We start from the raw sequence: 26007 nt of genomic DNA on the forward strand, positions 1-26007 counted from the left end.
AGGGTTAGAGTGAATAGATGGAGTGAATCTCAATTGTATTTTGATTCCTTGATTCCTTTTATTTATTTATTTTTCTTTAGGGGGTAGATCAGCTTTAATGTTGTATATAGATTGTGGCTTCTATCAATTTAATTGTCTGCATGATTTCCAATCTCCTATAATATATACAGTACCAGTCAAAAGTTTGGACACAACTACTCATTCAAGGGTTTTTCTTTATTTTTACTATTTTCTACATTGTAGAATAATAGTAACCAAAAAAGTGTTAAACAAATCAAAATAGATTTGAGATTCTTTAAAGTAGACACCCTTTGCCTTGATGACAGCTTTGCACACTCTTGGCATTCTCTCAACCAGCTACACCTCGAATGCTTTTTCAATAGTCTTGAAGGACTTCCCACATATGCTGAGCACTTGTTGGCTGCTTTTTCCTTCACTCTGCGGTCCAACTCATCCCTAACCATCTCAGTTGGGTTGAGATTGGGTGATTGTGGAGGCCAGGTAATCTGATGCAGCACTCTCCTTCTTGGTCAAATAGCCCTTACACATCCTGGAGGTGTGTTGGGTCATTGTCCTGTTGAAAAACAAATGATAGTCCCACTAAGTGCAAACCAGATGGGATGGCGTATCGCTGCAGAATGCTGTGGTAGCCATGCTGGTTAAGTGTGGCGCAGCGGTCACAGACAGTGTCACCAGCAAAGCACCATCACAAATCCTCCTCCATGCTTCACGGTGGGAACCACACATGCAGAGATCAAATGTTCACCTACTCTGCGTCTCACAAAGACATGGAGGTTCCTTGCTACGGAAAGGTAACATAAATAGACCTTATTACAGAATGGGCATCAGCAAGATTTGAACATAGGACCTTCTGGACCCCATCCTAGTGCCTAGTCCAATGAGCCAGCAGGGGGGAAAGCAACAGATACATTTTTCCACATATTTCATTCTGTTCAGTCAGGAAGTTAGAAACGTCGAAAGTTAGATTAGAAACGTGTCGTTAGTTAAGAATGTTGGGTATGGTTGGAAAACAAAAGTCGCAAACAGGATTCAAACTGGCAACCTTGCAGGTTGTGGTCAGCATGTAATGTCCTCCATGCACCTCCAACTTAAGACCTTTTTTAAAATTTGACTCTCACCTCACTCCACTGACGTTTCACTCCAAGCTCTGCCCACTGACGTTTCACTCCAAGCTCTGCCCACTGACGTTTCACTCCAAGCTCTGCCCACTGACGTTTCACTCCAAGCTCTGCCCACTGACGTTTCACTCAAAGCTCTGCCCACTGACATTTCACTACAAGCTCTGCCCACTGACGTTTCACTCCAAGCTCTGCCCACTGACGTTTCACTCCAAGCTCTGCCCACTGACGTTTCACTCCAAGCTCTGCCCACTGAGTGTTCATTGAACCAATCCCGGTAGTTCAGCACTTGAAACGGAGCTTCCTTTAGAACAAGAATAGTTTTGCATTGCCCATACAAAGATGCTGTATAATGATGTCGTCTTATAAAGGCAGTTTTTCATTGAAAAAATGAAAAGGTTCCGGTCTGTGTGAGTTGTCATTCCCGCTCTCACATGAGCATGCTTCACGCGTGAAATCCCAGTTCCTCCATAATCTCTGGTATGATCACGCGAGAGAGGAAACGCCCATTTACAGAGACAGGATTTATATATTATTATTTACATTTTTTATAACAGCTGTCTAGGGTCTACTTATTCCCATCGAGTTGCTTATTTTAGAGCATTCCAATGGTCCTAAAGTGAAATCACGAACTACCCAGGGCACCGGGGAAGGCAAACTGAACTTGCCCATTGGGGCTGTGATTCAATCCAAGGTGCATTTAAATGTGCATTGTCAGCAGTTGTTTCGAGCGATGCTCTATAACACACCTTTGATTGAATCTCGGCCTGAATGAGGAAAACCCCTGAGCACAATTACCCCCCACTCGCCACCCCACCCCGGACAGAAAATGTTTTGCCACTTTTTACATACCTACAGTATGATCCACTTTGGTTTTCCAACCTATAGTTTAAAAAAGTCTGCTGTAATTGGTTAAACCTACCTATCTACATAGCCCTTGGTTCCATTCAGGTGAGGAAGTTGTGCTGCGGCTGTGAATTTCATTATCAACCGCTGATGCCTGGCTCTGACCCCACTCTCAGAGGGTCTCAGGGGGAGTGGGATATGCAAAAAACACATTTCCTATTCACACATACATTTGTAATAGTACCTAATTATCTTAGTTATCTTAACATTACATATTGCACAAATTCCCAATACAAAATATATTTATACATAATCTATAAAAACACTGCTGACATAACACAAAATAACATGAACAAGTGTGAACAATTGCTAAAAAGAGTAAAAAGATTAGCAGTGGGATGTCACAGGATAAATGTTTATAAAAATGTAATCGAGAACAAAATGGCCCCTGAGACTATGAATGACACAATCAGTTTGACATGTGGGCCGGGATTCATCCCAGGGCACGTTCTAGAGGAGGAGGAAGTAGGGGGTTGAAGAGCCAATGGGTCAACAGGCAGGAGCAGGCCTCCAGGAAGGGCAGGCCCCTGACCTCATTGCCTCCAGGGCCACTTCTCCAGTCAGGGCGCTGCGTCAAAGCTCCTCCCTCAGCATGGCATTTGAAACCAGCTCCAGTGCAGTCCGGCCATGGCCGTCTTTCTGCTGCAGCAGATCCTGCAGGACAGACGGACAGAGACAGAGGGAGGTCACCTTTCACCTTGACGCCAACAAGATCACTTTATTTCCACTTTAACCCTGCATTCCTTGCCATTTTAATATTTTGTATATTTCTATTTTTGCTATTAATACCATGTTCACGGCATCTTAAATCAAATCAAATAGTTTTGGTCGCGTACACATATTTAGCAGATGTTATCGCGGGTGTAGCAAAATGCTTATGTTCCTTCCTCCAACAGTGCTGTAATATTGAACACTACATAACAATACACACAAATCTAAAAGTAAAAGAATGGATTTAAGATATATCAAAATATTAGGAAAAGCAATTTCTGAGTGGCATTGACTAAAATACAGTACAATAGAATACAGTATATACATATGAAATGAGTATAACAGTATGTAAACATTATTAAAGTGACTAGTGTTCCATTTTTAAAGTGACCAGTGATTCCATGTCTATGTATATAGGGCAGCAGCCTGTAAGGTGCAGGGTTGAGTAACCGGGTGGTAGCTGGCAAGTGATGGCTATTTAACAGTCTGATGGCCATGACATGGAAGCTGTTTTTCAATATCTCGGTCCCAGCGTTGATGCATCTGTACTGACCTCGCCATCTGGATGATAACAGGGTGAACAGGCTGTGGCATGGGTGGTTGATGTCCTTGATGTTTTTGGCCTTCCTGTGACATCGGGTGCTGTAGGTGTCCTGGAGGGCAGGGAGTGTGCCCCCGGGGATAGATTGGACAGACGGCATCACCCTCTGGAGAGCCCTGCCTTTGTGGGCGGTGCAGTTGCCGTAGCAGGCGGTGATACAGCCCGACAGGATGCTCTCAATTGTGCATCTGTAAAAGTTTGTGAGGGTCTTAAAGGCCAAGCCAAATTTCTTCAGCCGCCTAAGGTTGAAGAGGCGCTGTTGCGCCTTCTTTACCACACTGTCTGTATGGGTGGATCATTTCAGATCGTCAGTGATATGTATGCCGAGGAACTTGAAGTGTTCCACCTTCTCCACTGCCGTTCCGTCAATGTGGATAGGGGCATGCTCCCTCTATTTTTTCAAGTCCACGATCATCTCCTTCGTTTTGTTGACGTTGAGGGAGAGGTTCTACTCAGCTAGGGCCATCACCTCCTCCCTGTAGGCTGTTTCGTCATTGTTGTTGGTAATCTAGCCTACCACTTTTGTGTTGTCTGCAAACTTGATGATTGCTTTGGAAACGTTGGAGACATGCGTGGCACACACCCGTGTGGGGGCCACCGTGTTGAGCGTCAGCCCTGCGAGGGTTAACAGACTTAAATGTCTTACTCACATCAGCTACGGAGAACGAGGGCTCAGGGTCCTCGTCAGCGGTGGTGTCCTGCGTCAGCGGCACTGTATTCCTCGAAGCATGTGACAGTGTTTAGCTTGTCCGGGAGCAAGGAGTTGGTGTCCGCGACGTGGCTGGTTTTCCCTTTATAATCCGTGATTGTCTGGAGTACCTGCCACGTCTCGTGTCTGAGCCGTTGAATTATGACTCCAGTTTGTCTCTGTACTGATTGTTGCCTGTTTGATTGCCTTACAGCTGGACTGTTTGTGCTCGAACCTGTTCACAGTCACATTGCCATGGTTAAATGTGGTGGTTTGCGCTTTGTTTTGCAAATGCTGCCATCTTTCTATATTTTTTGGTTTGGATACATTGTTATTGTCACAGTAGAAACAACTTCCCTGATGCATTTCCAGTCATTGAGTCAGTGTATACATTATTGTTTCTCTCAGAGGCAACCCAGAATATGTCCCAGTTCGCGTGATCAAAACAATCTTGAAGAATAGATTCTTATGACTGTAGGTTATAGGGAATCATTTGAAAACAAACATACTACATTGAAACATTGCAACACACTTGTCATAAATGTGTGATTTGGGCCTGAAAAGCGGAGTGAGGTTAACACATCCCCCATGCATTCAGCCAGCCGAGCAGCAGCGATCATATGACATACAGCGATGCATCGTTGAGCAGACAATTTAAGCAACATAATTATGAAATAACGTGGAAGAGAGACATGGGGGCCAATGAGAGGATACTGGGAGGATACTGCAACAGATATAAATAGTGGATGCACACGCACACGCACAGAGAAGAGAACAGCTGTTTACCCATTGGGCCACAGTGCCAGCCAGGGAATATAACTCACTTCACTTCACTAATTGTGTTGACAGAATTAACTGGCTGACTCACTGGTCACATTGTGTTCGGGGAATCTAGTGAGATAGTGACCTGATAGAGGTTTAGGGTTACATGTGCTTATGTAACACATTAGACTGTGTCAGTGCAGATGAATCAAACTGAGAGTCATTGGGAAGGGCTGGGAAGGAAACAACATGGAGGCTAGAGTACACTAAGGGCTGTAATTAAATTAGATCCGCTTTAGCTGACATCCGCAACGCGGTTGTTTTGGCAGTGTCGGAGGTGGAACTGCGTTAGAGCTGTCCAATCCACAAACGGCTCATGGCATTATACCTAAAGCATCTAGGCCTAAGATTAGTACTGTTCGAACACAAGACTGATTTGATTTGACCCATATTGATCCTTCATCAATAAGACTGTACATAACACACATACACATTTATCTTAAGCCAGTTAACTGTGTGTAGTAGGGGGATGTGTTATATTACTTCTGCCTCTTCCCTTCTCTTTGTGTGTTCAGAATAAAAGCAATTTCCAGCAGCGGGCCCACGCACACATGACCAATGTGGAGCAGGCCGAGTCAAGTGTGAGCTCTTTGTTTGCTTTTAGACATCCAATTTTTATGGCAAACTGTGCTTGATGGCACTTGACTGCTCAACCTCCGCAATGTTCCTGCCACTTGTGAGCTAGTTTAGGGCTCTCTGACGATTCGCCACAGCGCCTGAAAGCTTGCCGACAGACAGCCAGGCAGCGGTTTCTGTTTGACAGACACTCTTTGAGGCTTGTGAAACATGACGTGTCAAGGAAGAAAAATTGTCCTTGTTGTTGGGTGTGTGCTGCTTGTGCGGAGACGGCATCAGACTTTAAAGACTACAAAGGGGCCTTCCACTTTGATCCTACGATTTAACACGGCTAATGTTGTTCTTTACCTTACGAGTGCAAGTTGGCATTCAGCAAGTTCAAGTTTAAGTAGTTGATTTGCTATTTGCAGGTATTAAAATAAATACATACATCCTCTCTTTCTCACATATTCTCTGTCACATATAGTACATCCACATCTACATACCTCCATATTCTCATGCTAAATAACTACGTATTTACAGTGGAACTTTGTGGAGGATTTCCCCTTTTAAGGCGACCATCGTGACTTGTGTAAAGAAAGGAACTTGCGAATTATGAAGCGTTTCTTTTTCCCTCTTGAGTACAACTAGGCAGTTATGGCGCTCTGAGGAATAGCGAAGGCCAAGCGCATGGCTCAGGTACCACAGGGTCAGCGCTCATCTACCTTTTAGTGCTTCAAGCTCGAGTGGCAAAAACTCAATTTGCATAAATTGTCGCGTTAATCTACATAAACTTTTACATTAGCAGGAAAATGTACAATGCAGAGGTCAGCCACGAAGCAGCAGTTGAGGAAGTAAGGGATTTGATCAAAGCCACTCAAGAGAGGGAGAGAGAGAGACTGCTAGAGAGAGAGACTGCTAGAGAGAGAGAGACGGTTAGAGAGAGAGAAACTGCTAGAGAGAGAGAGACAGTTAGAGAGAGAGAGACAGCTAGAGGGAGAGAGAGAGAGAGAGAGACTGCTAGAGACAGAGTGGGCGAGGTGAGAAGAGATCTTCACACACAGCAGGTGATAATAGCCAACCACTCCAGGTTGATTTGGTCTTGACATCAGGCCCATGTTAAGTTGCAGTTCAGCCATGTCAGAATCATGCAAGCGCTTTGGGCCTTGAGGGGAAGCATTCGCAGTGTTCACCGGGTTTATCAAGTTGGAGATGGAGAATTTTAAATTTTATTTTGGGCTTGGGCCATAATACTAGTAGTACCTTTATACACTGAACAAAAATATAAACGCAACATGCAGATATCATCCTGACCAAATTGCCCTCTAAATACACCTCTGCTGTCTTCATCCAGGATCTCAGCGACCACTGCCTCATTGCCTGCGTCCGAATGGGTCTGAGGTCAAACGACCACCCCTCATCACTGTCAAACGGTCCCTAAAACACTTCAGCGAGCAGGCCTTTCTAATCTACCTGGCCCGGGTGTCCTGGAAGGATATTGACCTCAACCCATCAGTAGAGGATGCCTGGGGGGGGGGTGCTTTCTTCACCATCTTAAATAAGCATGTCCCATTCAAAAAATTTAGAACTAAGAACAGATATAGCCCTTGGTTCACCCAAGACTTGACTGCCCTTGACCAGCACAAAAAAATCCTGTGGCGTTCTGCATTAGCATCGAATAGCCCACGCGATATGCAGCTTTTCAGGGAAGTTTTGAGACACTGTAAAGTCCATGGAGAATAAGAGCACCTCCTCCCAGCTGCCCACTGCACTGAGGTTAGGAAACACTGTCACCACCGATAAATCTACAATAATCGATAATTTCAAAAAGCATTTTTCTACGGCTGGTCATGCTTTCCACCTGGCTACCCCTACCCCGGACAACAGCTCTGCACCGCCTGCAGCAACTTGCCCAAGCCCCCCCCCCCCCCCCCCCGCTTCCCCTTCACCCAAATCCAGACATCTGATGTTCTGAAAGAGCTGTAAAATCTGGATCCCTACAAATCAGCTGGGTTAGACAATCTGGACCGGACAATCTGAAATTATCCGCCAAAATTGATGCAACACCTATTACTAGCCTGTTGAACCTCTCTTTCGTATCGTCTGAGATCCCAAAAGACTGGAAAGCTGCCGCGGTCATCCCCCTCTTCAATGGGGGAGACACTCTAGACCCAAACTGTGTTATAGACCTATATCTATCATGCCCTGCCTTTGTAAAATCTTCGAAAGCCAAGTTAACAAATAGATCACCAACCATTTCGAATCCCACCGTACCTTCTCCACTATGCAGTCTGGTTTCCGAGCTGGTCATGGGTGCACCTCAGCCACGCTCAAGTTCCTAAACGATATCATAACCGTCATCGATAAAAGACAGTACTGTGCAGCCGTCTTCATCGACCTGGCCAAGGCTTTCGACTCTGTCAATCACCGCATTCTTATCGGCAGACTCAAAAGTCTTGGTTTCTCAAATGACTGCCTCGCCTGGTTCACCAACTATTTCTCAGATAGAGTTCAGTGTGTCAAATCAGAGGGCCTGTTGTCCGGACCTCTGGCAGTCTCTATGGGGGTGCCACAGGGTTAAATTCTCGGGCTGACTCTTTTCTCTGTATATATCAATGATGTCGCTCTTGCTGCTGGTGATTCTCTGATCCACCTCTACGCAGACGACACCATTCTGTATACATCTGGCCCTTCTTTGGACACTGTGTTAACAAACCTCCAAATGAGCTTCAATGCCATACAACTCTCCTTCCGTGGCCTCCTTACGGCCTGACTAGCATCACTACCGTAGACGGTTCTGACTTAAAATATGTGGACAACTACAAATACCTAGGTATCTGGTTAGACTATAAACTCTCCTTCCAGACTCACATTAAGCATCTCCAATCCAAAATTAAGTCTAGAATCAGCTTCCTATTCCGCAACAAAGCCTCCTTCACTCATGCTGCCAAACATACCCTCGTAAAACTTACTATCCTACCGATCATTGATTTCGGCGATGTCATTTACAAAATAGCCTCCAACACTCTACTCAGCAAATTGGATGTAGTCTATCACAGTGCCATCCATTTTGTCACCAAAGCCCCATATACTACCCACCACTGTGACCTGTATGCTCTCGTTGGCTGACCCTCGCTACATATTCGTTGCCAAACCCACTGGCTCCAGGTCATCTATAAGTCTTTGCTAGGAAAGCCCCGCCTTATCTCAGCTCACTGGTCACGATAGCAACACCCACCCGTAGCACACGCTCCAGCAGGTATATCTCACTGGTCATCCCCAAAGCCAAAACTTCCGTTGGCCGCCTTTCCTTCCTGCTGCCAATAACTGGAACGAATTGCAAAAATCACTGAAGCTGGAGTCTTTTATCTCCCTCTTTAACTTTAAGCATCATCTGTCAGAGCAGCTTACCGATCACTCTACCTGTACACAGCCCATCTGTAAATAGCACACCCAACTACCTCATCCCCATATTGTTATTTATCTTCTTGCTATTTTGCACCCCAGTATCTCTACTTATACATCATCATCTGCACATCTATCACTCCAGTGTTAATGTAAATTGTAATTATTTCACCTCTATGGCCTATTTATTGCCTACCTCCCTACTCTTCTACATTTCCACACACTGTATATAGATGTTTTCTATTGTATGTTTGTTTATGTGTAACTCTGTGTTGTAGTTTTTGTCGCACTGCTTTGCTTTGTCTTGGTCAGGTCGCAGTTGTAAATGAGAACTTGTTCTCAGCTGGCCTACCTGGTTAAATAAAGGTGAAATTAAAAATAAAATAAATACATGTAAAGTGTTGGTCCTATGTTTCATGAGCTGAAATAAAAGATGCCAGAAACCCAATACGCCCAAAAAGCTTATCTCTCAAATTTTGGGCACAAATGTATTTACATCGACAAGAATAAGAAGAAGAATAGACTGACGAGTTTCAGAAGAAAGTCTTTGTTTCTGGCCATTTTGAGCCTGTAATCGAACCCACAAATGCCGATGCTCCAGAGATACTCAACTAGTCTAAAGAAGGCCAGTTGTATTGCTTCTTTAATCAGAACAACAGTTTTCAGCTGTGCTAACATAATTGCAAAAGTGTTTTCTAATGATCAATTAGCCTTTTAAAATGATAAGCTTGGATTAGCTAACACAACATGCCATTGGAACACAGGAGTGATGGTTGCTGGGCCTCTGTACGCCTATGTAGATATTCCATAAGAAATCTGCCGTTTCCAGCTACAATAGTCATTTACAACATTAACAATGTCTACACTATTTCTGATCAATTTGATGTTGTTTTAACGGACAAAAATGAGCTTTTCTTTCAAAGACAAGGACATTTCTAGGTGACCCCAAACTTTTGAAAGGTAGTGTATTTCAATTGACTGATTTCCTTAAATAAACTATAAACTATAACTCTTTGAAATTGTTGCATGTTGCATTTATTTTTGTTCAGTACATATCATATTTTTGTTCACAATAGCTGTAGCTTTCAGTGAAGGCTCCAGCCTTGGGTTGTGCTCTGTATGTGCCTTTCAGTAGAGTATTTCACACCGTCAAATGATATTTCAATGGGAGAAGGACGTGTTCTAAAGAGCCTTTTGGGACTATTCTCCAAAAACAATAATTTCTCTTTTCAATCAACAGAATTCAGGCTCATCTGAAGTTGCCTTCAATGTTCCATGATGTGTGTGCAACAACCACAGAATAAAAACACGTGTACCTTCATCCATGACTGTGTATTTTCTGTTAAAGTTTATATGGGTCTCCCCTAAAATACAAGGAAGCCAAATGCAAAACATACAGATGGGTGTGATGGGCATAGATGCCACCATTGTTCTGCTCCCCCTCTCTGTGAACTGAGCACTCACCCCTTTTTCCCCTACCTCTTTCTGAGTTGACTGATCTCCTCCCCACCCTCTCTCGTGCAAAAGAGGCCTGGGCCAAAATCAGAGCCATCAGCTGTGAGTGAGGCGTCAGGCTGGGTGAGGCTGGCTTGACGCGGTCCCTGCCTGCTGCCCGCTGCCATGTCAAACTGCCTGACAGACAGGCCCCAACCTGGGGGGTGACGGAGGCAGAGAGAGAGGGGAGGGTGCAGCAGGGGCCTGTCTGTCTGTCTCTGGCTGTCTCTCTATCCCTGCCTCTCTTCACCCCACCCTTCTCCTCACATTCACAAGGGAGGGGACGTGCACACGCTTGCTCTCACCCTGTCTGCCCATCTACCTCTCTCTCTCTCTTTCTCAGAAGGTCTGTCTGTATGTCTCTTTGTCTCTCTCTCTTCCTATGCAGTTGCCAGTAGAACTTGATGAATGCACACAGCAGTGGACCTCTCTCTGTCCCAGGACAATGGAATCAGCCGCTGCCTATTATTCACAATGAAATACACACCAGCCAGTGCTTTACTTCACACCTACACACACACCTACACACACACCTACCTACACACACACACCTACACCTACACACCTACACCTACACACACACACACCTAACCACACCTACACACACACACCTACACACACACACCTACACCTACACACACACACACATACACACACACACCTACACACACACACCTACACACACCTACACACCTACACACACCTACACACCTACACACACCTACACACACACCTAAAGACACACACACACCTACACACACACACACACCTACACACACACCTATACACTCACCTACCAACACCTACACACACACATACCTACACACACACCCGCTAAGAGTGTTGTGAGAGTGGCTTGGTATGATATTGGCTCCCATATCAAGTAGAGCGACTGAAGTCAGTCCAGGTATTGGCGCAATGTGTCAGATATGCTGCGATGGCGATAAATAAAACACCTGGGGGATTAAATGTGAGCAGGGGTAATTACACTGTGCCCTGTGTGTGTGTAGCCCTGCTCAGACTCGTGAATTCACACTCCTCGTGAACACTACTGCTGCCTGCAACAGCCAGACTCAGCCTGACTGCCACACACACATACAGTGCGAAACGCTCTGGCCTTTAGAGGGCAGGCGAAGACAAGAAATACAAAGGCCAGAGTGGAGGAGCTGAGCTCTCTCTCTCTCTCTCTCTCTCTCTCTCTCTCTCTCTCTCTCTCTCTCTCTCTCTCTCTCTCTCTCTCTCTCTCTCTTCTCTCTCTCTTCTCTCTCTCTCTCTCTCTCTCTCTCTCGGAACTAAAGCAGGCAGACTGATATACAGCTCCACAGCACAGTGGAAAACATCCCTCTTTCTTTTTTCCCTTCCGCCTGACAAACACAGAGAGACTGTGTGAACTGAGGCCAGGGGCAACACATCACACTCAGACCCGGAGGAGCGCCCACCCTACAACAACGACAACAGCCTTAGGAAGACAATACCACAGAGTCATCCAATGGCGCTGCACCACAGTCAATGTACACATCTCAAAGCTTCCTTTCCTCAACGTCCTTTCCTTCCGTCACACTGATCTAAAAAAATAAAGACTAGTTTGGTGAAAAATATACAGAGACGGTGCATCCGGAAAGCTTACCTTCAACAGTCCGGTTCCAAATCTCTGTGGATGAGACAAAAGGAGACAAAGAAAGGAAACCACTTGCCATGACTGAGACGCAGCCCACATCTTTAAAGCAGAAATCAGCAGTTGAAACAATAACAAAGCGTTCTTCCTGCCCCTGTTTCGGTAAAAAGATACGGGATGGGGCTGGAGAACCATTCAAATTCATAGAAAGAGCTATGGATGCAAGGACTGACCAAGGACTGACCATCCATGATATCAAAATGATAGTTTTAACCATGTTTTGAGGCTATATTATGTTTGTTAACAAAGTAAATATGAACAAATATTGGAGTGAAACAACCTTATATTTTGGGTTCTGAAAGGGTACGTTATATTCTTCAAGAATCAATGGGTAAATATAATTCATTTTAAAGTCCAAAAATGTATGTAGCAACTACAGATTGCTCTTGTTTAAGTGACCACAGCCTGCTAGCGATTGAAGGGCTCCTCACCCAAATAAACATGGGCCTAGGCAGACAGAGATGAGAGCCAGATTAGGGGGCAGAGGGTTAGGGTTGGAGGCTGGCTGTAATCCCCTGGAAGGCACTGGAACACTCAGACCAGTGAGAGTGAGCATCCACGCCATGTGCACAACTGCCATGACACTGGATATTGGATTTGGATGGATATTGGAGGTGTCATTCTAAACCCCTTGTTGCCCAGTATTTTGTGTTCATGCTGTTATCCAGGCTACTGTATGACTTTGTGGCGATTTGAAAATATCGTCACTGAAACCCAGTGGCTGGTCACTAGATGATAGGGATGGGAATTGCCAGGGACCTCACGATACGATATGATCACGATACTTACATTTGAATTCAGAAGTTTACAGACACCTTAGGCAAATACATTTAAACTCAGTTTTTTACAATTCCTGACATTTAATCGTAGTAAAAATTCCCTGTATTAGGTCAGTTTGGATCACCACTTAATTTTAGGAACGTGAAATGTCAGAATAATAGTAGAGAGAATGATTTATTTCAGCTTTTATTTCTTTCATCACATTCCCAGTGGGTCAGAAGTATACATACACTCAATTAGTATTTGATAGCATTGCCTTTAAATTGTTTAACTTGGGTCAAACGTTCCGGGTAGCCTTCCACAAACTCCCACAATAAGTTGGGTGAATTTTGGCCCATTCCTCCTGACAGAGCTGGTGTAACTGAGTCAGGTTTGTAGGCCTCCTTGCTCGCACACGCTTTTTCAGTTCTGCCCACAAATTTTCTATAGGATTGAGGTCAGGGCTTTGTGATGGCCACTCCAATACCTTGACTTTGTTGTCCTTTAGCCATTTTGCCACAACTTTGGAAGTATGCTTGGGGTCATTGTCCATTTGGAAGACCCATTTGCGACCAAGCTTTAACTTCCTGACTGATGTCTTGAGATGTTGCTTCAATATATCCACAAAAATGTCCTGCCTCATGATGCCATCTATTTTGTAAAGAGCACCAGCCCCTCCTGCAGCAAAGCACCCCCACAACATGATGCTGCCACCCCTGTGCTTCACGGTTGGGATGGTGTTCTTCGGCTTGCAAGCCTCCCCCTTTTTCCTCCAAACATAACAATGGTCATTATGGCCAAACAGTTCTATTTGTGATTCATCAGACCAGAGGACATTTCTCCAAAAAGTACGATCTTTGTCCCCACGTGCAGTTGCAAACCGTAGTCTGGCTTTTTTTATGGTGGGTTTGGAGCAGTGGCTTCTTCCTTGCTGAGCGGCCTTTCAGGTTATGTTGATATAGGACTCGTTTTACTGTGGATTTAGATACTTTTGTACCGGTTTCCTCCAGCGTCTTCACAAGGTCCTTTGCTGTTGTTCTGGGATCGATTTGTACTTTTCGCACCAAAGTACGTTCATCTCTAGGAGACAGAACGCGTCTCCTTCCTGAGCGGTATGACGGCTGCATGGTCCCATGGTCTTTATACTTGTGTACTATTGTTTGTACAGATGAATGTGGTACCTTCAGGCGTTTGGAAATTGCTCCCAAGGATGAACCAGACTTGTGGAGGTCTACAATTTTTATCTGAGGTCTTCGCTGATTTCTTTTGATTTTCCCATGATGTCAAGCGAAGAGGTACTGAGTTTGAAGGTAGGCCTTCAAATACATCCACAGGTACACCTCCAATTGACTCAAGCGATGTCAATTAGCCTATCGGAAGCTTCTAAAGCCATGACATAATTTTCTGGAATTTTCCAAGCTGTTTAAAGGCACAGTCAGCTTCGTGTATGTAAACTTCTGACCCACTGGAATTGTGATACGTTGAATTATAAGTGAAATAATCTGTCTGTAAACATTTGTTAGAAAAATGTTTGTGTCATGCACAAAGTAGATGTCCTAACCAACTTGCTAAAACTATAGTTTGTTAACAAGAAATTTGTGGAGTGGTTGAGAAAAGAGTTTTAATGACTACAATCTAAGTGTATGTAAACTTCCGACTTCAAATGTAGGTGCCAATACTATATGTATTGCGATTATATATTTACCACTATTGCATTTTGATATTCGAAACATATTGCTCACTATATGCCTGCTAAGAGCCATGAGAAATCAAGTTTTGATCAGTCACGGAAATAAAATTGATGGACACATGTTCGTACCATTCAAAAATAGAGCTTTGGCGCACATACAGCCGACTAGCGCTAGCTAACGCTAACTACCTAGCACAGGTATGTGAAAGTTGATGTCTCTAAGTCTAAAAAAAATGACATTGTCTAAGAGATGTCTAATAAAATGTCTAAGAAAGTCCATGGCGTAGACAAATCATTTGGTAAAGAGGTTAGATTATCTCTTCATATGCCTATGACCCACTCAGACCAGAGCCCTGTATCTAAATACAGACTGGTTACCGTGTAATGATTGAAGCATCTTTAGTGCCCTTGAACCTTTATTGGCCAGTGAACAACATATCAAGTATAAGGAAGGCTACTTAGTACCAGGGGAAAAACGGGATCCCCATGATAGTGAATGGGAAAATGGTGGTCTTTGTTGTCAATCTTTGTGTAAGTGAAACATTTTCGAAGATAATCATGGTACCAATAATTGCTTCTAACACAGCAGATATACAGTGAGCTCCAAAAGTATTGGGACAGTGACACATTGTTTGTTGTTTTGGCTCTCTATTGAAATGATACATTACTGTGGAGGTTAAAGTGAAGACGGTCAGCTTTTATTTGAGGGTATTTTCATCCATATCAGGTGAACCGTTTACAAATAACAGCACATTTTGTACATAGGGGACAAAAAGTATTGGGGAAATGATTATTAAGATTATTAATTCAGGACTATCCGTAATCATGGTAGCGTCCACATACCGTATACAGTATGTAGAAGCCACAAGCTTTATCTGTTTATTCTATGCCTTATTCCTGTTCCATTCCACTCAGTATTGTTGTTTAGGCCTGAACAGAGAGAAGGGACAGTCCTTGAAGAGCTGTGTCTATATTGGCCATGGTGATGCTAACTTTGTCTTGTTTCTATCCCTTCATCCTTTGTGTAATTATTATTAGGCGTTTTGCTTTTCTATTGTTTTCACTATTTCCTTTCTCTCTGCATTGCCAGTAAGTAAGCATTTCAGTGGTAGTCTACACCTGTTGTTTACGAAGCATGTGACAAATGCAATGTTATTTGATTTCTTCTGAGAGGAAAGACATGAAACTGAACAAGAATGGAAATGGTGTGCAGCAGTACCAGTTGCTCGACCTATCTGTTTCTCACATAAAATAAGCCTCCCTCCTGCCTTGAAACCACAAGGCCATGCATTGGTTCTAACAGAGGAGGGCTAGTTTAGTCTGTGTGGGGGTACAGTGAATGTACTATAGGGCCTTTGGGGCTAGGTGGCCTGCCAGAAAACTTCAAGACTGAAAAATAGCACAAGCCAAGTAGAAGCACACCCTTGAATAAATAGCAGCTTTCCTGCGCTCACACACACACACATGCATACGCACACAAACACACCACACTCAGTCTTGAGCATGGGCTCTGCCAGCACAAAGACCAGAGTAAGGGTCTCGATACAAGCTGTGTGCTGAGAGAAGCCTGAAAGAGGAAACTCATTCTACCAGTGCGTGAGGGAGTGACATGAGGAGGGGGGAGGGAAAGAGATGGGGGGGGAGTTGCAGACTCTATCCTGGAAAACACCCAACACCCCAATGAAGGCAGAGAAATAGAGAGGGGGAGTAGAAGATGTTGGAGAAAAGGCCTAGGGAGTTTTGGGAAGCCTTTTGAAACAGCCGCAAGTTCAGCTGAAATCCATGCACTGCAGTGTTGTTTTGGTCTGGATATGGCTAGCTTACAAAGCAGCAGTTGCTATCAGAATGTTACTGGTTCCAGTCCCATCAGTGAGAACAAATAAGCTGACCCTGAACAAGGCACTGTTGTGTTGATCCGCCATTTTGAAACCGTGCTCCACATCGCAGCCCGAGTGAATCAATGACACTGCAGCAGTCTGAGGGGACCGAGCTATTTCCTATTTCCTATGACGTCTTTCAGCTCCACAAACATGAATTCAGCAAAACTTGAATGGATTGGCTTGGGATGGTAAAGGATGGGGGGACTGTTTGGGAGACAAGCTGATGAATGCTTGGTGGTGTGACAAACAAACAAAAAGCAGCAGAGGAAGGCCCTGAAAAAATAGTCAAAGACTCCAGCCACCCGAGTCATAGACTGTTCTCTCTGCTACCGCAGGGCAAGCGGTACCGGAGCGCCAAGTCCAGGTCCAAAGGGTTTCTTAACAGCTTCTACCCCCAAGCCATAAGACTCCTGAACAGCTAATCAAATGGCTACCCAGGCCCCTCTTTTACGCTGCTGCTACTCTCTGTTAATTATCTATGCATAGTCACTTTAACTCTACCTACATGTACATATTACCTCAATTACCCAACTAACTGGTGCCCCCCGCACATTGACTCTGTACCGGTACCCCCTGTACATAGCCTTGCTTGTTATTTTACTGCTGCTGTTTAATTACTTGTTGCTTTTATTTTCTATTTTCTACCCATCTAATTTTTACTAACACTTTTTTTTCTTAACTTCTTAAAGAATTGTTGGTTAAGGGCTTGTAAGTAAGCATTTCACTGTAAGGTCTACTACACTTGTTGTATTTGGCGCATTTGACAAATAAAATGTGATTTGATTTGAAGAGCCTGGTAGAAATCGCTGTCCTTTAAGTTTGCTTTAATCGACGTTGGGCAGAGACTCTGAGACTCTGAGGAAGGAAAAGTAGGATAAATATGAATCTAGTGTAGTGTAGTGTAATGATCTAAACTAGCTGCTTAGTTGGTCAGTTTTAGCCGGGGCTCAATGAGACTAGATGTGGAGGGCTCCTAGGCTAGGCTCTGCTTACTAACATGGGTGGCTGTACAGAGCAGATGCCACCAGAGATGAAAGAAAATATATTTTCTGCCTGCCTCTCTCCCTCTCCACGCCTCTCTGGAGCAGCCACTGCTCCAGGTCATTTTCCATTCCAATATGGTTCTCTCTCTCGTCATCCTGCAAAATTAAACACTCGCAGGCACAGTGAGCGGGCAAACACACGCGTGCACTAACATAAGCAAACACACAGGGTCGTTTGGGCCAGCCTTGAGAGAGGGAGGGGTGAGAGCAGGCCTTGCCCTCAGCCATGGCATGCTTTCCCTGACAGCAACCCAGGGTCGAGGGTGGGGGCCATTCGTTATTCCCCTCACCGCCCCTTCCTCCCCCTGTCCTCCAGCCAGGCGTATTATTTCAGGGTGAGAACACTGCCATTGAAAGGTGTTGTTTGTTTCTGACCAAGCCCTGGCAGCTCAACAACACAGCAGGGTGACAGCAAGTCAACAGCCATTTAGTAACCACTGCAGAAGCACTAGCTAGCTAGTTCACCCCACCAACAAAGACAGCTTTCATCGATGCATTTATTCAGTGTCCATCACATCACATACGCAAACTCAGTAGAAAACATGTAATAGACTACTACGTTATAGTTGCTTTACCTGATGTCCTAATTTAGCATAAACTGAGTAAATGGAGCCAAGCAGCTCCACAACCATTTAATGTGAAATTAGAAACAACCACCTGATAATTAAAGCTGCTGGTTCCAAAGTACTATTCCACAGGAATCACTCTCTCTGTCCTTTCCATTGATCAGCCTGGAGGGCAGTGGTGTCCATGGCGACAGACAGACATTCTTCCCAGCTAGCCTCACTCCCTTCATCTTCACAGCTATCCTCACTTTCTTCATTTTCCCAGCTAGCCTCACTCCCTTAAAACAATAAGGTGGCGTGGATCAGAAAACCAGTCAGGCATCTGGTGTGACCACCAAATGCCTCATGCAGCGCGACACATCCCCTTCGCATAGAGTTGATCAGGCTGTTGAATGTTGGCTGTGCAATGTTAGCTAGCTAACATTGAAATGAGTTAGTTAGCTTTAGCTACCTGCAGATTCATGCAGGGTAGTAATGTTTTTGAGTTGGGATTATGGTTAATTATCTAAACAAAAGACTCCACTATGCAAGTAACCATTTCACTGTACCATTTACACCTTCTGTAGCCTGTGCATGTGACAAATAAACGTTCACTGTGTGTTTACCAGAGATGGTAATTTGAAGAACAACATGACCTACCCAGCTAGATCCACTATCTCTATCTACCCAGCTAGATCCACTACCTCTATCTACCCAGCTAGATCCACTACCTCTATCTACCCAGCTAGATCCACTACCTCTATCTACCCAGCTAGATCCACTACCTCTATCTACCCAACTAGATCCACTACCTCTATCTACCCAGCTAGATCCACTACCTCTATCTACCCAACTAGATCCACTACCTCTATCTACCCAGCTAGATCCACTACCTCTATCTACCCAGCCAGATCCACTACCTCTATCTACCCAGATAGATCCACTATCTCTATCTACCCAGCTAGATCCACTATCTCTATCTACCCAGCTAGATCCACTACCTCTATCTACCCAGCTAGATCCACTATCTCTATCTACCCAGCTAGATCCACTATCTCTATCTACCCAGCTAGATCCACTACCTCTATCTACCCAGCTAGATCCACTATCTCTATCTACCCAGCTAGATCCACTATCTCTATCTACCCAGCTAGATCCACTATCTCCTGTCACAACGCCAAGAAATAGAAACTAAGTGAAAGAAAGAGGGAAAGTGAGCCACATGTCACATTTCTCCAGCAGTAGTAGCTCCCTCCATCCCTCCATCTGTGGCCTAGCAGGAAGCACTGAGCGAGCTGAGTCCTAGACAGTCCAAGACAGAGCGAGCTGAGTCCTAGACAGTCCAAGACAGAGCGAGCTGAGTCCTAGACAGTCCTAGACAGAGCGAGCTGAGTCCATGACAGAGCGTGCTGGGTCCTAGACAGAAGGGGCCTGCAGTGACTGGTGCACCCCAGGCAGCTTGCTTGCACGCACGCACACACACACAGACAGTCACACACACACGCACACACTTTTTTCTAATTTTGCAAACAGTCTCTTCCTCTGACCCCTTTAATTTGCTCCTTTTCTCCTGTCACTCCTTCGTTTTCTCACCGGGACGAAACAATCCCAATCTCATTTATTTTTGAGGACAGAATATGTACATGTGTTAATGGGAAAGCCGAATCAAATTAACTATAATTAGTCAAAGTGGAGAGTGAGGCAGGGAAGTGGAGGCGGCATACATGGGAGTCTCGCTGTCTAGCCCCCCACCACACACACACACACAAACACACATATACATCCCCCCACACACATACATCCCCCCCACACACATACACACACCACCCTCATACACATCTATACATTCCCCCCCCACCACCACTACCATACACACACACACACACACACATCAGTCCACCCCTCCCCCCCACCACCACTACCTTACACACACACACACAGCTATCCCCCCCACCACCACTACCTTACACACACACACACACAGCTATCCCCCCCACCACCACTACCATACACACACACACACACATCTATCCACCCCTCCCCCCACCACCACTACCATACACACACACACACACACATCTATCCACCCCTCCACCCCACCACCACTACCATACACACAGCTATGCCACCAACACACCCTTCCCCCATTCGTTTTGACACACGTCACACATCACACTCACTTCAAAGCTCCCGGTTAGCGATTTCATGTGGCAAGCAAACACACGGAGACAAAGTATTTCTGCTGTGACACGTTTCCCACCAAACCAGTGTGTGAATTTTGCAAGCGGCAGAACCTGACAACTCTAATCTCTTCAGAAATACATTAACAGACATCTTATGAGCGGATAGGTGATACGTTGCGACGGAACACAGAAAGGAAGAGAAAAGCAGGGAGGAAGAAGATGGTGGGGGGGGGGGGGGGGGACTGTAGAGATGCGCCTCTACAGGGGCGTCCAGCCTGCATGGTCTGAGGAGTAAACACACGTACAACTACACATGCAGGCACACACACACACACACACACACACACACACACACACACACACACACACACACACACACACACACACACACACACACACACACACACACACACACACACACACACACACACACACACACACACACACACACAAAGAACAAATTATCATCCTGCATTATGGGGCTCCTGATTGACGCAGCGGTCACTGCATCTCAGTGCTAGAGGCGTCACTACAGACCCTGGTTTGGTCCCGAGCTGTATCACAACCGGCCGTGATTGGGAGTCCCATAGGTTAGGGGAGGGTTTGCTCGGGAGGGCTTGTCTTGGCTCATCGCGGTTTAGCGACTCCTTGTGGCGGGCCGGGGGCCTACAGGCTGACCTCGGTCGTCAGGTGAACGGTGTTTCCTCCGACATATTGGTGCGGCTGGCTTCCGGGTTAAGCAGGTGAGTGTTAAGAAGCGCAGTTTGGTGGGTCATGTTTCGGAGGACACATGACTTGATCTTCACCTCCCAGGCCTATTGGGGAGTTGCAGCGATGAGACAAGAAAAAGGGGGTCCATTTTTTTATATAAATAAAGACTGCATTATGAGTGAAATGGAGGACAACCCCTAAGATACCATTAAACACATTCACACATCATACTGCTAATAGCTTCATAGTTAATAGCAGACACCTTTTCATTTGAAAACCAAGTCATCTGGGATACTCTAATGATTTCACTACATCCAAAGCTAAACACACATTAAAACGTAATAGTCGGAATAGTTTAAATCGATCTTGATCTAAATAAGCAAGTCTAAACCTATGTCTGCTGTACGATCGGTGGATGTATTCTGTCGTGAAAGTCGTTCTTGTCTCTAGTTAAACATTATGCATTTTCTGTCTGAGACCAAAGGTCTCATATTATGGGGACCCGGTTTGTGTTTCATGTCACCAGAGACTGTACTCAAACTCACCACTTCGCCATTTCAACCCTTTCATCTTGTCCCATTTCCTTTTCCACTTTGCACGTTAGACGACTGTTAATAAATGCATTAAAACTATTCAAATTGCGCCACATCTGTATAAACGATTGCATTGGACTGAAAAGGAAGACAACTGTTATTTTATTTGCCCTGGGAGGGTAAAAAGACTGCCGTTGGAAATATCAGAGGGCGTGCATTCGCTTGGCAGAGCGGCTGTAAATCTAGCCTCCAACCCACCCCGTTCCTCCAAGACACACCCTTCGCATTATAGCTAAAGGTTACACTTGTGATGACCACATTCCTTGTATTCTTCATTCTAAATGTCCATGTTAATCGCTCTGCGACGCACTAAAGTGAAGGCAGCAGGAGAGCGAGGGGTTGGGAGACCTACCTTTCACATTGACGTCTGTCCCAGGAAGTGCTAGAATCTGGAGCAGTGTCTCAACCTGGTTCCTCTTATAGGCTCTGTGCTGGAGTGTCTAAACTTCGCCGGGACCACCGTATCCACGGACAGAGAGAGGAAGTAGAAAGAAGAAAAAACAGAGAGAAATTCCTGAATTAGGGTGAGTCCTGCCCATTGTCCCACACCAATAACGCGCTGGAGAAATGTCCCCAACGAACCCCCAAAAAACGGACGAAAAAAAAGGCGACCCTTCAATGAGAACGAGATGAAAAATGTGAATTAAAAAAAACGATGGTGAATTGGGCTCTTTCTTCTCCTCCTTTATTGGACGGAGGGATTTTCCACTTAAACAAGAGCCCCACAAAGTTAATAAATGAGTAAGTGTGAGAAGAGCCTCTTCCTGTCTTCCTATCCCGTATTGTTCCACTGGAGGAAGTTATGGTACACAGCCCAAGCACAAAGGCTCCAACAGGATTCTTCACACATCCAGGGTTCAAACGCTCCACTGGGCATTACCAACGTACCACGTGATATTTAATCAGCAAACTACAACACACGGCCACAAAAGCCTCTTAAGGCTTCTATTTACATTTTCCACCGCCCCCCTCTTCGCCTCCCCCCTCTTCCCCTTCCCTCCTCCCCTGCTCTCTTTTTGATACAATATTAAATCAGGAATACATTAGAGGACCAGTAGCCCCTCTTCATGTATGGCTGAACTTCACAAGAAAGTTAAAGGCCAAGCATGAGTGCCTCTGTGCTTGCCAGTATAATACAGGACTGAAAAGCCACTAATAAACGTTTTACTAGCCCTCTCCAGGACGTCTGCCTGGCTCTTCAGAGGCTTCACTAGAGCAGATAGAGCAGGGTATGGGGAAATAGGAAATAGGGAGGAGAGGAGAGGGAGGAGAGGGCAGACTGAGGGACAGGCAGGAGTGGAGAGGAAAAGGCTTGCTGTATTTCAAGGCACGGCGAAATTTGGAAAATGCTCAACGCTTTCAACTTGAAGAGTTCCTTTCTTCCCAGAGTTGTCCTTGAGGCTGCATTAGACACATTAAATGTGATTCCCACCTGACAAAGAGGTTGAAGGGTGGGACAACGGAGATATAGAGGCTGTTTATCTGTAGCTTCGACAACATCTGGACAAGGAACAGCAATGATTCATTATTAGTTTTTTGTGTGCCATAATGCAGAGGTAAGCCACAAAGCAGAGGTGTTGTTGTGGCAGCATGTTTCAGATCTCTAGTACCCAGTGGCCCTAACTGTATCATGCCCCAGCACCTTCTCGGAAAAATACCTCCTCTTGGCAGACAAACCCAGCGCCTCTATGGTGGGTACCCTCTCGCCAGCCCCCCCAAAAAACGAGAAAAAACCCCACAGGAAATCCAAAATGAATCCTGCTCCTGCTCAGTTAATGGGTTTGTACTGTGTTATGTCAAACTGGAATAGTCTGGAATTCAGCAGGACAGCTGGGACTGGTGGATTGGATCCGGTCTTGGAGCCTCCCAGAACAGTACCGTGACCCAAAAGGCACATTCCTCTCGGAGTTACTGGTCCGTACCAATACTCTCACGCCGCACAGTGAGCAACACACTGGAGCCAAGATGTCTGACAGAAGCACAGTTTTCAATGTAACGTCTCCCTCATATGCACTAGCCTCCTTCCAGTAATACACTAAAAGAAATCAGATAAATATGATTAAATTGGTTCCATGGAAAATACGTTATTTACAATAAACATAACATTGGACAAATAATTCAGAGAAATTAAAATAAAGAACACACAAAAAAAGCTGCAACTCCTACTGTATGCCATAGAGAGTGAAGTCCAAGTTGGCCTTAATGAGTTGTTCTGCACTGTGGCAGGTCAGCGTTCTACACTTCGTGTTCCACCGTTACGGCCTCTAAAACGCTGTGATTAAACACCCATTCCACAGCTCCCCATGTGTACACATCCTCGCAAATGCCAGGCCCAATCCACGCACTGTTAAATCACTTTAATGGCTCCAATTTGGACACAACGCCACCATTATTGGGGTAATTGCATGCTCAGCATTTACAAAAGCACGGAAAGGATAAATCCACCTGTCCTTTTCTATAAATCCCTCTAACAATCCCCCATTTCATTCTTTAATAGAAAAGTTAGATGTATGTGTCCACTTTGTCTGTGTAGCTGTACTACGTGTCGGCTGGTGAGCTGGTTAAAAAACCTGCCGTCAATGGGTTCTAATAACAATGCTATTTGTCAGAATGGTGCTAGAAAGCTATACACAGTATTAATTTAAACCATTGTTTTAATGTAGAATCTCTCTCTCACACTAACATGGGCTTGAATGGAAATATCCTACTGTATGAAACTACAAACCCTGGCTGGCCATGGAGGTTGAAAAACAGAGCATTTAAAAAAAAAGTTGGCTTTAGGTAGTTTGGGTCCTGGATGCTGATTGGTTGAAACAGCATTTTAGCCATGTGTATACTAGACAATATACCACGGGTATGACGCAGAAATACAGTACTTGTACACTGTTCTATTTATGTTGGTAACCAGTTTCTAAAAACAATAATGCAGCTCAGGGGTTTGCGGCGCTCCTAAGAACAATCCTTAGCCGTGGTATATCGACCATATACCACAAACCCCCGATGTGCCTTAAAGTGTACCACAAGATGGTCGATACTGGATAGCGATGCAACTGACTTGTCTAGTTAAATAAAGGTTCAAAAAAATGTGATTGAGCATTCTAACAGGGAACAGAGGCACAATATTTCACGTTTTAATGTTATACCTCGTCTGTCTGCTCTGAATACAAGTTATGTTAGTGGTACCCAGGCACCTCAATAGTCTAGTCAGGGAACGCAGGACAAAACTTTTAGGAGGGAAAACAACCTTCCTAAACCCTCAGCCCCTCTCAGCTGCTAGAAGGGAGATCCAAGTGGCCGTGGATGCTGAAGATATGCAGCACAGAAAAATAGCTCATAGGAAAGCAAGACACTCTGTGTGTGTGTCTGTGTGCGTGCATGTGTGTTCGTGTGTGTCTGTGTGTGTGTGCGTGCGTGTGTCTGTGTGCCTGCCCTCCTCTCCACCTCCCCACTCCGTCTCCTGCGCAGAGCATTTCTGGGGGGATATGAGCACAGAGTGCCAAACTAATTTAAGGACGTTCCGCACACAGTCACTCATTATCACAGGGCGGCCCTAATTGCTGTGTTTAATATTTTTTTACGGGAGATCTGACGATCAATGTGCACCGTGTGTTGTCTTTTCCCATTATCTCTGCGTTTCTCTCTCATCCGTGTGTTGTCTTTCCCATTATCTCTGCGTATCTCTCTCATCCGTGTGTTGTCTTTCCCATTATCTCTGCGTTTCTCTCTCATCCGTGTGTTGTCTTTTCCCATTATCTCTGCGTTTCTCTCTCATCCGTGTGTTGTCTTTTCCCATTATCTCTGCGTTTCTCTCTCATCCGTGTGTTGTCTTTTCCCATTATCTCTGCGTTTCTCTCTCATCCGCGTGTTGTCTTTCCCATTATCTCTGCGTTTCTCTCTCATCCGTGTGTTGTCTTTTCCCATTATCTCTGCGTTTCTCTCTCATCCGTGTGTTGTCTTTCCCATTATCTCTGCGTTTCTCTCTCATCCGTGTGTTGTCTTTCCCATTATATCTGCATTTCTCTCTCATCCGTGTGTTGTCTTTCCCATTATCTCTGCGTTTCTCTCTCATCCGTGTGTTGTCTTTCCCATTATCTCTGCGTTTCTCTCTCATCCGTGTGTTGTCTTTCCCATTATCTCTGCGTTTCTCTCTCATCCGTGTGTTGTCTTTCCCATTATCTCTGCGTTTCTCTCTCATCCGTGTGTTGTCTTTCCCATTATCTCTGCGTTTCTCTCTCATCCGTGTGTTGTCTTTCCCATTATCTCTGCGTTTCTCTCTCACCCGTGTGTTGTCTTTCCCATTATCTCTGCGTTTCTCTCTCATCCGTGTGTTGTCTTTCCCATTATCTCTGCGTTTCTCTCTCATCCGTGTGTTGTCTTTCCCATTATCTCTGCGTTTCTCTCTCATCCGTGTGTTGTCTTTCCCATTATCTCTGCGTTTCTCTCTCATCCGTGTGTTGTCTTTCCCATTATCTCTGCATTTCTCTCTCATCCGTTTGTTGTCTTTCCCATTATCTTTGCGTTTCTCTCTCATCCGTGTGTTGTCTTTTCCCATTATCTCTGCGTTTCTCTCTCATCCGTGTGTTGTCTTTCCCATTATCTCTGCGTTT

General features: G+C 45.0%; 1 long non-coding RNA gene across 1 annotated transcript; it reads right to left on the minus strand.

Annotated features, from left to right (window-relative positions):
- Window positions 1–205: 205 nt before the first annotated feature.
- Window positions 206–22278, minus strand: LOC139577179 (uncharacterized). Its single transcript, XR_011675228.1, has 2 exons — window positions 21753–22278; window positions 206–2699 (listed from the first exon to the last, which is right to left on the minus strand). It is a non-coding gene; the product is annotated as an uncharacterized lncRNA (long non-coding RNA).
- Between the last annotated feature and the right edge of the window lie 3729 nt (window positions 22279–26007).

Source organism: Salvelinus alpinus, chromosome 5 (genome assembly GCF_045679555.1).
Source record: "Salvelinus alpinus chromosome 5, SLU_Salpinus.1, whole genome shotgun sequence".
NCBI classification, from domain to species: domain Eukaryota; kingdom Metazoa; phylum Chordata; class Actinopteri; order Salmoniformes; family Salmonidae; genus Salvelinus; species Salvelinus alpinus.